This window comes from Solanum pennellii, chromosome 12, assembly GCF_001406875.1.
Source record: "Solanum pennellii chromosome 12, SPENNV200".
Classification (NCBI taxonomy): domain Eukaryota; kingdom Viridiplantae; phylum Streptophyta; class Magnoliopsida; order Solanales; family Solanaceae; genus Solanum; species Solanum pennellii.
Genome location: NC_028648.1, coordinates 33,782,381 through 33,791,479, shown reverse-complemented (window position 1 = coordinate 33,791,479; position 9,099 = coordinate 33,782,381). Strand labels below are relative to the sequence as shown.

Sequence of the window (9,099 nt, the reverse complement as noted above, 5' to 3'; positions counted from 1 at the left end):
GGGGTGGGCGTGGGGTGGGGGGTCCAGTAATTGAAGTATTTTTTTATTGATTTTAGAAGTTGGGATTTAGGTCTATGTATTTTCCATCCATTGAAGCATCTTTTTTTTCATTTTTAGAAGTTGGGATTAGGGTTATCTGTTCTTACATTAATTAAAATATTTTTTTCTTCTATATTTAGAAGTTTGGTCTTGGGGGAAGGCTGTTTCTGTAGCAATTGAAGCATTTTTTTCTGTTTTTAGAAGTTTGGATTTAGTTCTATGTGCTTTTTCAACCATTGAAGCATTTTATTTTGTTTATGTTTGTAGAAGTTGGGATTCCGGGTAAGTTCCATCCATTGACTCACTTTTTTGTTGTTGTTTCAAAATGTTGGGAATAGGGGTAGGTGTATTTCCAATAATTGAAGCATTTTTTTTTTTTGTTTTTAGAAGTTGAGATTTAGGTCTATGTATTTCTCCAGCCACTTAAACTTTTTTTTTGTTATTGTTTTTAGATGTTGGGATATAGGGTTTGTGTTTTTCTAATAATTGAAGCATTTTTTTGTTGTTTTTGGAAGTAGGGATTTAGAGGTGTTTCTTTTTCGAATATTTTTTTCAGAAAGATTTTATTTTTCTTACAAACCTTCATATAACTAGAACTAACAAAATATAGCTTCTACAAACTATATTTTCCCAAAAGGTTTGTAATTGAGAGGATTTATGAGCATATCTTTGATGTTTATTGAATTATAAGTAATTTTAGACTTTTGAAGCATTTGTTTTTGTAGTTTTTACAAGTTGAGATTTCGGGATGTTTCTTTTTTCAATATATTTTGTTCTAAAGATATTATTTTAAATCACAAATTATGTCACAATCATTTGTAAAATAACTAGAAACTAACCAACTATATCTTCTACAAACTGTTTACCCAGTAAGTTTGTAACCGAAAAGATTTGTGAGTGTTTTGAGAATAGAAGAAGATTTTTTTAGATGAAAAAGAAGCTCCTAAGAACTTCTTCAATTTCAACATTTCATTTAATAAAAAAATATGATTTTCGTAAAACAAAGTCACCTTTTCTGCAAATATATATGCACAAATTTTATAGTCTATGGCTTTTTTTTACTCGCGATATTTGTTTTTGAGCATATTTTCACTTCATCGAATTTAGTGTAGTTGTTGGTTTTGTCCAGAATTTGATTTTCAAAGCTTTTTTGGGGATTCTCTTTCTGCAAAGTGTTGTTTTTAGAAGTTAGACTTGGGGAAGATATTCTATTTTTCTAATATATATTTTTGAAATAGATTATGTTTTTTCTCACTCAAATCTTCATAAAATAACTAGAACTATGCAAATATTTTTCACCTTCTACAAACGGAAGATGAGTTTTTAGAAGAAAAAAAAACTGAAACACTTATAATTTCAATGCTTGGCTTCAAAAGTACGAAGAAAGCACTATTTTTCTAGACCAAGTTCACCTTTTTGCAAAAGATTTTGCCCAGTTTGTGTTCTCTAGGTGTTTTCTTGTTCTTCTCTTGAAAAAGTTATTTTCTTTGTGATTGTGATTGTGATTGTGATTGCGATTGCGATTGTGATGTGTATTAATTTTGGGTTTTTGTTCTCTCTGTGAAATAGAAAAATCTTCATCGCAGGTCTTGAGAAAGAGACAACTTTAGATTACTTTTTAAACTCTACTACATGTTTGTATATTGTTAATTTGTCATTATGGATGAGGTTTGTGTTTTTTCATTTATTAGTCCTTGCTGGTTGGACATTCTAAAGATACTAATTGTTCTTCGAATTTGGTTTGTAGAGCAATTTGTGAAGTACTTTGAGAAGTATGGTGAGATAAGAGACTCGGTGATTATAAAGAACAGACGTACTAGTATACCTAGAGGTTTTGGGTTCATTACTTATGTTGATTCCTCTGTCTTTGACATTGTTTTTGCTGAAACTCATAACATCAATGACAAAGAAGTGAGTGGTTAGCTACACTTTCAATGTATATATTAATTATATATTTGACTATTATCAAAGGGTTGGAGAAAGGAACAGGTATAAATTTTATGTATGTTTGTCATGAGAAAATTTTCTTTTTGTGGTTGTTTCTAACGACCCATCAATTTATATTAACTCATAATTTTCTTTTGAGATAATGAGTTTGGTTGGTATCGTATATTTGTAACTTTTTTCACAGTACTCCTGGTATTGTGAGATTTCTAGCAGAACCCATATTGTGGGTAATGTATATTGTTAACTAAAGGTCATAGTATACATGGTGTTGTGAGGTTCTAGTGAAACCATATTAACCAAGTCCAAGCATCCTTTTTTAGTAAAAAAAAATGTTGTAAAGTGGCATGCATTTTGGCTTTAAGACTTACTAGATTACATTTGCTCAGGTTGAGATCAAGAAGACCATTCCTAAAGGGTCAGCTGAATCAAAGGATTTCAGAAAAAAAAAGGATTTTTGTTGGCGGCATTCCTACTCCTATGGATGACGGTGAAGCATCACATGTTTTTTTCAAGAAATGTTACAAATACCATGTGTTTTATACTATAGTTTTTTTCCATATTTTATCAGATTCTCATGTATTTAATTGTTATTCTTTTCTTCGTGGTTAGATTAATTCAAGGGTTTCTTCTCCAAGTATGGGATGGTGGGCGATTGCGATATTATACGGGACCATGTGTATAAGTGGTCTCGAGGCTTTATATTCATTGAGTTTGATGAGGAACAAGTAGTTGATAATTTATTGTGCAAAGGAACTATGATTGATATGTTGGGTAACCAGGTGAGTTTTATCTAACGGTTGTCCAAGTTGTCTTTGAAATAGTGAATGGTCATGATTTTTCTTTGTTTTTATGCTAAAATTTTCAGTATTATTTGTTCAACTTTTTGTACAATGTATCTCACGTGTCGTGGTTTAAAATATGTAGGATTAGTTTAGTATGCTTCTTTCCAGGCTCAGTTGTGTTAGGCTATTGCACATGTATTCTTCTAGGTTAACATGCTTTTTTATTGTAGGTTGAGTTCAAGAAGTTAGAACCAAAAAAGCCATCATGCCCAACATCTGGTCATTCATATGGTAATGAATCTAGGGGGCGTACATATAATGATTGTTATGATGGAGGCTTTGGAAATTCCTATAACAATTTTGGCAGTGGTTGGGGTTTTGGCCGTGCTTCTTATAGGTCTTCTGGAGGTACAAGTGGTAGGTTTGGTGACTATGGATATGGTGGTGTTACTTTTGTGTTATATACAGAGATTTTGGTAGCTATTGAGGAGATCCGTCACTGGGTTATCCTACTCGCTATGGCTCTAACCGCAGTGGCTATGATACTGGAGGTGCTAGCGGATATGGTGGTGGTGGACTAATGGGCGCATATGTCCGTGGAGGTGGTTATGGGGGTAATGTTGGGGATGGCTCTGGTGCAAGTTATGAATCTGGGCCTAACATTTGTTATGGTGGACCAGAAGGTCTATATGGAAGTAGGACAGGCTATGGCGGCAGCAGCCGCTACCACCCTATGGCAGGTAGATTTTCCTAAGTATTTTGTAGGTGTTGAATTCAGGTGTTATTTTGCTCAGAGTTGAATAGATATGGGAGCGCTAGCAAGGAGTCAACATCTAGAAGATTGGGAGGACTGTAGTCTTTTTCCGCTTTTACCATTGTGGGCCAAGAGTTAGATATTCTATTTTCGTAAACTATGAATTAACTAGAATCCAACTTTGGAGTTCTTTAATGTATCTTTTGTAAGATTGGTTTCCTAGATGTCTAATACTCAGACTCATATAACTTATCAGGTTACTTCTTCATAAGGTAGATTCTTGAGCTTTTTCACTTCCTTTCAATTATGGTGTGTCCTTGTTAAAGATCTATGGGGCTTGCTAGGATACAAATCCTGAGTGTTTTGGCTTCCTAAAGCTGCCTAAATCTGAACCAATTATAGAGGCTGTTTGGATTTGGCTTATTTAAGTGTTTTTAAGCCAAAGTATTTTTTAATTACTTGCAGAGTGTTTGAATAGATTTATGGAAGTGCTTATAAGAACTTTATTTAAGCTAGAATGCTAAAAACAACCCATAAGTCATAAGTTAGAAATTTTGGCATATGGTTGTTGGCTCATAAGCTCGAAGCTAAATGTTTATCCAAACAGGTTGAGTAGTTTGATGTCTCAGTTTTGGTGATTCCTCTTAGCTATAGTTGATATGTATCTTCAATTATGCATACCATCTGCCCATTTGACTATTGAAGGTAGTGTGTGGTGAGCAGCATCTTGTGGCCAATGTCAAATGATGTTGGTAAACAAAGTACTTTTGAAGTCGAACTTTCTACCTTTAGGAAGATCTAACTCACATACTCAAGAAAAATTAGTCTATGGAAAGACGGAATGAAATTATCTAGATAGTAATTGTATATTGGACCAAAACCATCTCAACCTCGATTTTTGCATCTTGTCGTCAATAGAAGTCACCTCTAACTTGTCTCATATATCCTCATTATTAAGTCTTACATTTCTCCTAGTTTACTCATACATCTAGCACAACATTCTCATCTCTGCCTCATTCAGACAACATGGCTGGTTTGTGAAGATATGTATGCAAGTATATAACGTGTAATTGTATGTACACTTGGCTTATAAGTTGTATTATGTATTAAAGTTGAATCTTTTTTTTGCTTTGATGGCTATTGTTTTGTTTTAGTTTTTTGAAACAGATGGTTGTTTTTTTGTATTATATTTTTGATGTTGTTAGATGACTTCATTGAGTAATCAAGCGGATCTCATGTGCGTGCTAGTGATCTTTATGGAGCAAACACAAACAAGAAAGTATATGAACTAGATTGCATGTGCGCGTACTTTCTTGTTCACGTTTACTCACTGCAAAGCATAATGTTTATTTCTTTGAATATATATATAAAAAGAGAACCCTAGGTCCGCCTACGTGGCGCCATCACAAGCCATGATTCTGTTTAAATTTATTTTATTTTCAAAACTAGTCTTTCTCTTTCATGAAAAGTTGTAAAAATTTTCGTGAAAAATTGTGACATTTATGAAAAGTTGTGACTTTATGAAGAGTTGCGAATTTTATGAAATGTTGTGACGTTTCCAAAGGGTTATAACTTTTCCAAAGAGTTGTGACCTTTCCAATAAGACACAATAGTCATATTTGTACACTACCCTTTTCTGTCTATAAAAAGAGGACTACATTGTGCATTCATTGGGCTCAATTTTTTCATTCTGTTTCATTCTATTGTTGCATATCCTGATATGTTTTTTACAATCATTAGTTTATTATTATATTATTAATTGTTATTTCTGAATACACGCTTTAAACTTTGTTTTTTATGTTTATGAAAAGTTATTGTTATTAATATTTGATAGTACAGATCAAATAACAAATGTGAATTTAATATTCAAGCAAGTTTTCTCTACTGAAATTGTTGAAGACACATTAAAAAATTCCTTACAAATCTCAAATTTCTTTATCAACAATGTTATTCCTTCACAAACAAGGATGTGATTTTGTGTTCTTCAGAAAATCCTCTCAGAGTTATTAACTTTGCATGCCCATGTTTTTTTGTTTTTATTTTGTCGTCTATTATTACTAAATTTTATCAGTGGATATTATGAGTACTTTAAGGATTGAAAGTTGATTGAAATATTATTCAATTTCTTTAGGTATAGGAACTTTTCTGGTTAGAAAAGTATGTTGGCAATGTGCAGTGGCCAAATTGGATCATTTTCGTCACGGGACCTTTTACTTTTTTTCATCATGTGGGAGTTAGAATTAATTCCTGTTTATCTACTTCTAGCCATGGTTTACTTTTGGGCATGCTTCATTTGCTTGCTCTTCTTCTTCGGACACATTTGGCATGGTGCTAGAACCTTGTTCAGAGATGTTTTTTCTGGTATTGACCCAGATTTAGATGCTCAAGTCGAATTTGGAGCATTCCAAAAACTTGGAGATCCAACTACAAAAAGACAGGCAGCCTGAAGATCCGTTGATATGGTCTTTAACCCATTAGGAGTACCTTCACGAATGAATGTCGGACAGATATTTGAATGTTCACTAGGGTTAGCAGGGAGTCTGCTAGACAGACATTATCGAATGCACCTTTTGATGAAAGATCATTGGATATCTCATAGTTAACTCCCTTTGATGTGTTTTTCTTGACCTTTTGTTGTCTCCTTACAATTGTATTGATTATTTTTTGTTTGGTGTGTATATAATCTCACTATGACAAAGATCTTCATCCTATTAATGTTTTTCCCTTTATCATTCAACTATTCTAAATATTTTTGACGTAAGTTATGACTATTTTTGTCAAGCTTAATTTGAAGAAGACGAAACAAAATCTACTCTAAATAAAAGTACTATATTATGCTACAAAAGATATGTCTATTAACATAGATTTGTTGTCCTTCATGTCCCAAGTTATTGTTGGGCGTTTGAATTATCTATGTTTAGCCTCATTTTTAATTTTTTAATGTTCGAGAATGTTTCTTTATGAATCTAGAATCCAATATTTTAATCTATGTATACTTTCATAATGTAACAATCATACATAACTATTCTAGAAAAAGTCGTAAAGTTGCATTGATGAAGCACTCGGAAAGGTGTTCCACAGTTTAATGAAGAATGAATTTCTATAAGGGTCAATAATATTATTTTGTTGTACTTCCAAACATATTTTTATCCTTCTATAAATTTTTCTTATAATAACTAAGTAATAATAATGAAAAGAGGTGAACATTTGACCTCAAAGAAATCGATTGTCTTTAAAAAATATTATCTATGTTGCTGCGTTGTACATTTTTTTAACGATTTTAACTCATTTATAACTAATATTTGTTATAAAAAAACATTCACATAAATTTTTTTACACAATGAGTTATGATAACCATAAAATTATCGGATTCTATATTTTCATGTATAAATAAAAAGAAGCTGATGTTTAATCGCTACATAAAAACATGACTCAGTTTAACAAGACAATTATATCATCAAATATATAATATGTTAAATTATGTAAAAGATTAAAATAATTAGATATCAAGATATTTTTAATCATTAATTATATATTTACAATTTTTGAGATATATGATAAAGTCAAATCAGTTAATTTCTCTAGAAATGTTCCAAAAACATATAAAAATTTACTCTTTTTTTCTTATAACAGTCGATTATTGGTAAAATTGTTTAAAAGGCTAGAAAGATTTCTTATACAAAGCAAATGTTTGAAGGATAGGACATATAAAGTGGTATTCAAGATGTTAAATGTAAGTTTTAATTTATTTTTCTTAATATTTTGAATCCTTTCAATATTTTAACAGGGTTATCTAATCTATGTTTCACAACTATGGCAGGAATAGGAGAGGGAATGTGTACACCACCTTACCCTTCTCCTCACAAGGTAGAGGTTATTTTTTATAATCTCTTTGTTCAAGTAAATTTTATCAAATATCAAACATGTAAAAAAATACACTCAAATTTTATAATTAAGGGGTCATAGTACGTTTTGATCCTTTGTTATTAGTGAACTTAATGTTGATTCTAATACATTTAATTTTAAATAAATTAAATTGTATTCCTAACAAGAAAACTTGACTACACGCATCCGTGTCAAAGAATAAGGTGAGTTGAATTTATATGGGGATAAAATATGTTGAATCAATTAATGAGTCATTATTAACACTGTCTATAAATTATGGTTAAAATTCACAAATAGTCATTTTAAAGTTGTGTAATTGATAAAATAGTGACTTTTGTGATTGACATTCATACCGTGAAATTTATTTCTACAAAAAGTTTGTTTTCTTATAATTTGTTAGCTACATATTTAACCTTGTTTTTTTTTATAAAAAAAAAAGTATAATCAACCCACCATTTCCTAACATAGTCTGCGGTTAATGTTGGAGAGTTGTGATTATCTGTTGATTTTCACCCTCAATTTTTGGCTTGTGTTTCAATGTTAAAAATCATTAAAGTTGGAATCATCATATTTAGATCTTGAATCGGTCTCTATTCGTTTGGAAGAAAACTATCGTGTACATCCTCCTTTCTTTTTCCACCCATTTTCATCTACAACTTCAGCGAATTAGATCATAAAGAACCTAATAGCATCATCTGTCACTTGTCACACAAATATTCATATTAATATACATTTTATTTTCCAATTGCAAAAGTACTATTTCACGTGCAATTTTAATGGATCAAAATAGTACTAAATTGATTTGATATGATTACAAATGTAATTTTTTGATATTCAACAAGGTGATTATTTGTGCATCTAAGTGCGGAGGTTAAGTTAGCTTTATTTCACTCTCAAATCTCAAATTATAGTTTTCGCCTAGCTAGACTTAGAAAATATGTACATATATACACTAGAAGGACATTGGCATGGTTTTGGTTAGACGTGAATTTAAGATTTTAAGTATGTATGTGTTACATATGACTATGCATTCTAGTATTGTTGTGACATGTATGCGTACTTTAAGCCCTAATACTTAAATATGGTCGAATAAGATTTCAAAAGTGTGTAACAACATACACACCTTATGTTTGCGCGCTCATTGTTACACAATAAATTAGATGCATGCATCAAGACGTTTTGTCAACGAACAATTATCACTCGAGAAAGAGGATTTTATATGATGCAACAAAAAACGATGTCGACTACGTAGTCCAGTCGAAATCAATGCATGACTTGCATCCGTGGGCAAAATTTACAAGTATGGTCGATGACATAGATTGTCGAATTCCAACTAAAAGTGCAACTCCAGGATTTATCATGGAGTTTCACGTGTGAAATTTGAAATTTTAACATTAATTCCCAATTATTATTTAAAAAATCATGACCAAAAAGTGATCAATGAACGCTATTTTTACTGCATCAATTTGCTTGTGATTGTTAGGTAGTGGGCAAAAAGGGATGTACCAACAACTAACCATATTCCAACTCATATAACCAATAAACATAGTCGTTATCATGAAATCTCAAAGTTTCACTCATACGTGGAATCTGAAACTCTATGAAATTAAATACTTTTAAAAAAAAGTGACCAGTAATCGTTATTTCTATCCTGTCCGCCCAGGGTTTTGGAGTAATGAGAAGATAGAAAAG

The 9,099-nt window shown here is 31.5% G+C and overlaps 1 pseudogene; it reads left to right on the top strand.

Annotated features, from left to right (window-relative positions):
- Positions 1–5,969, top strand: part of LOC107006191 — a 6,675-nt pseudogene extending 706 nt beyond the window's left edge.
- Positions 5,970–9,099: the final 3,130 nt, after the last annotated feature.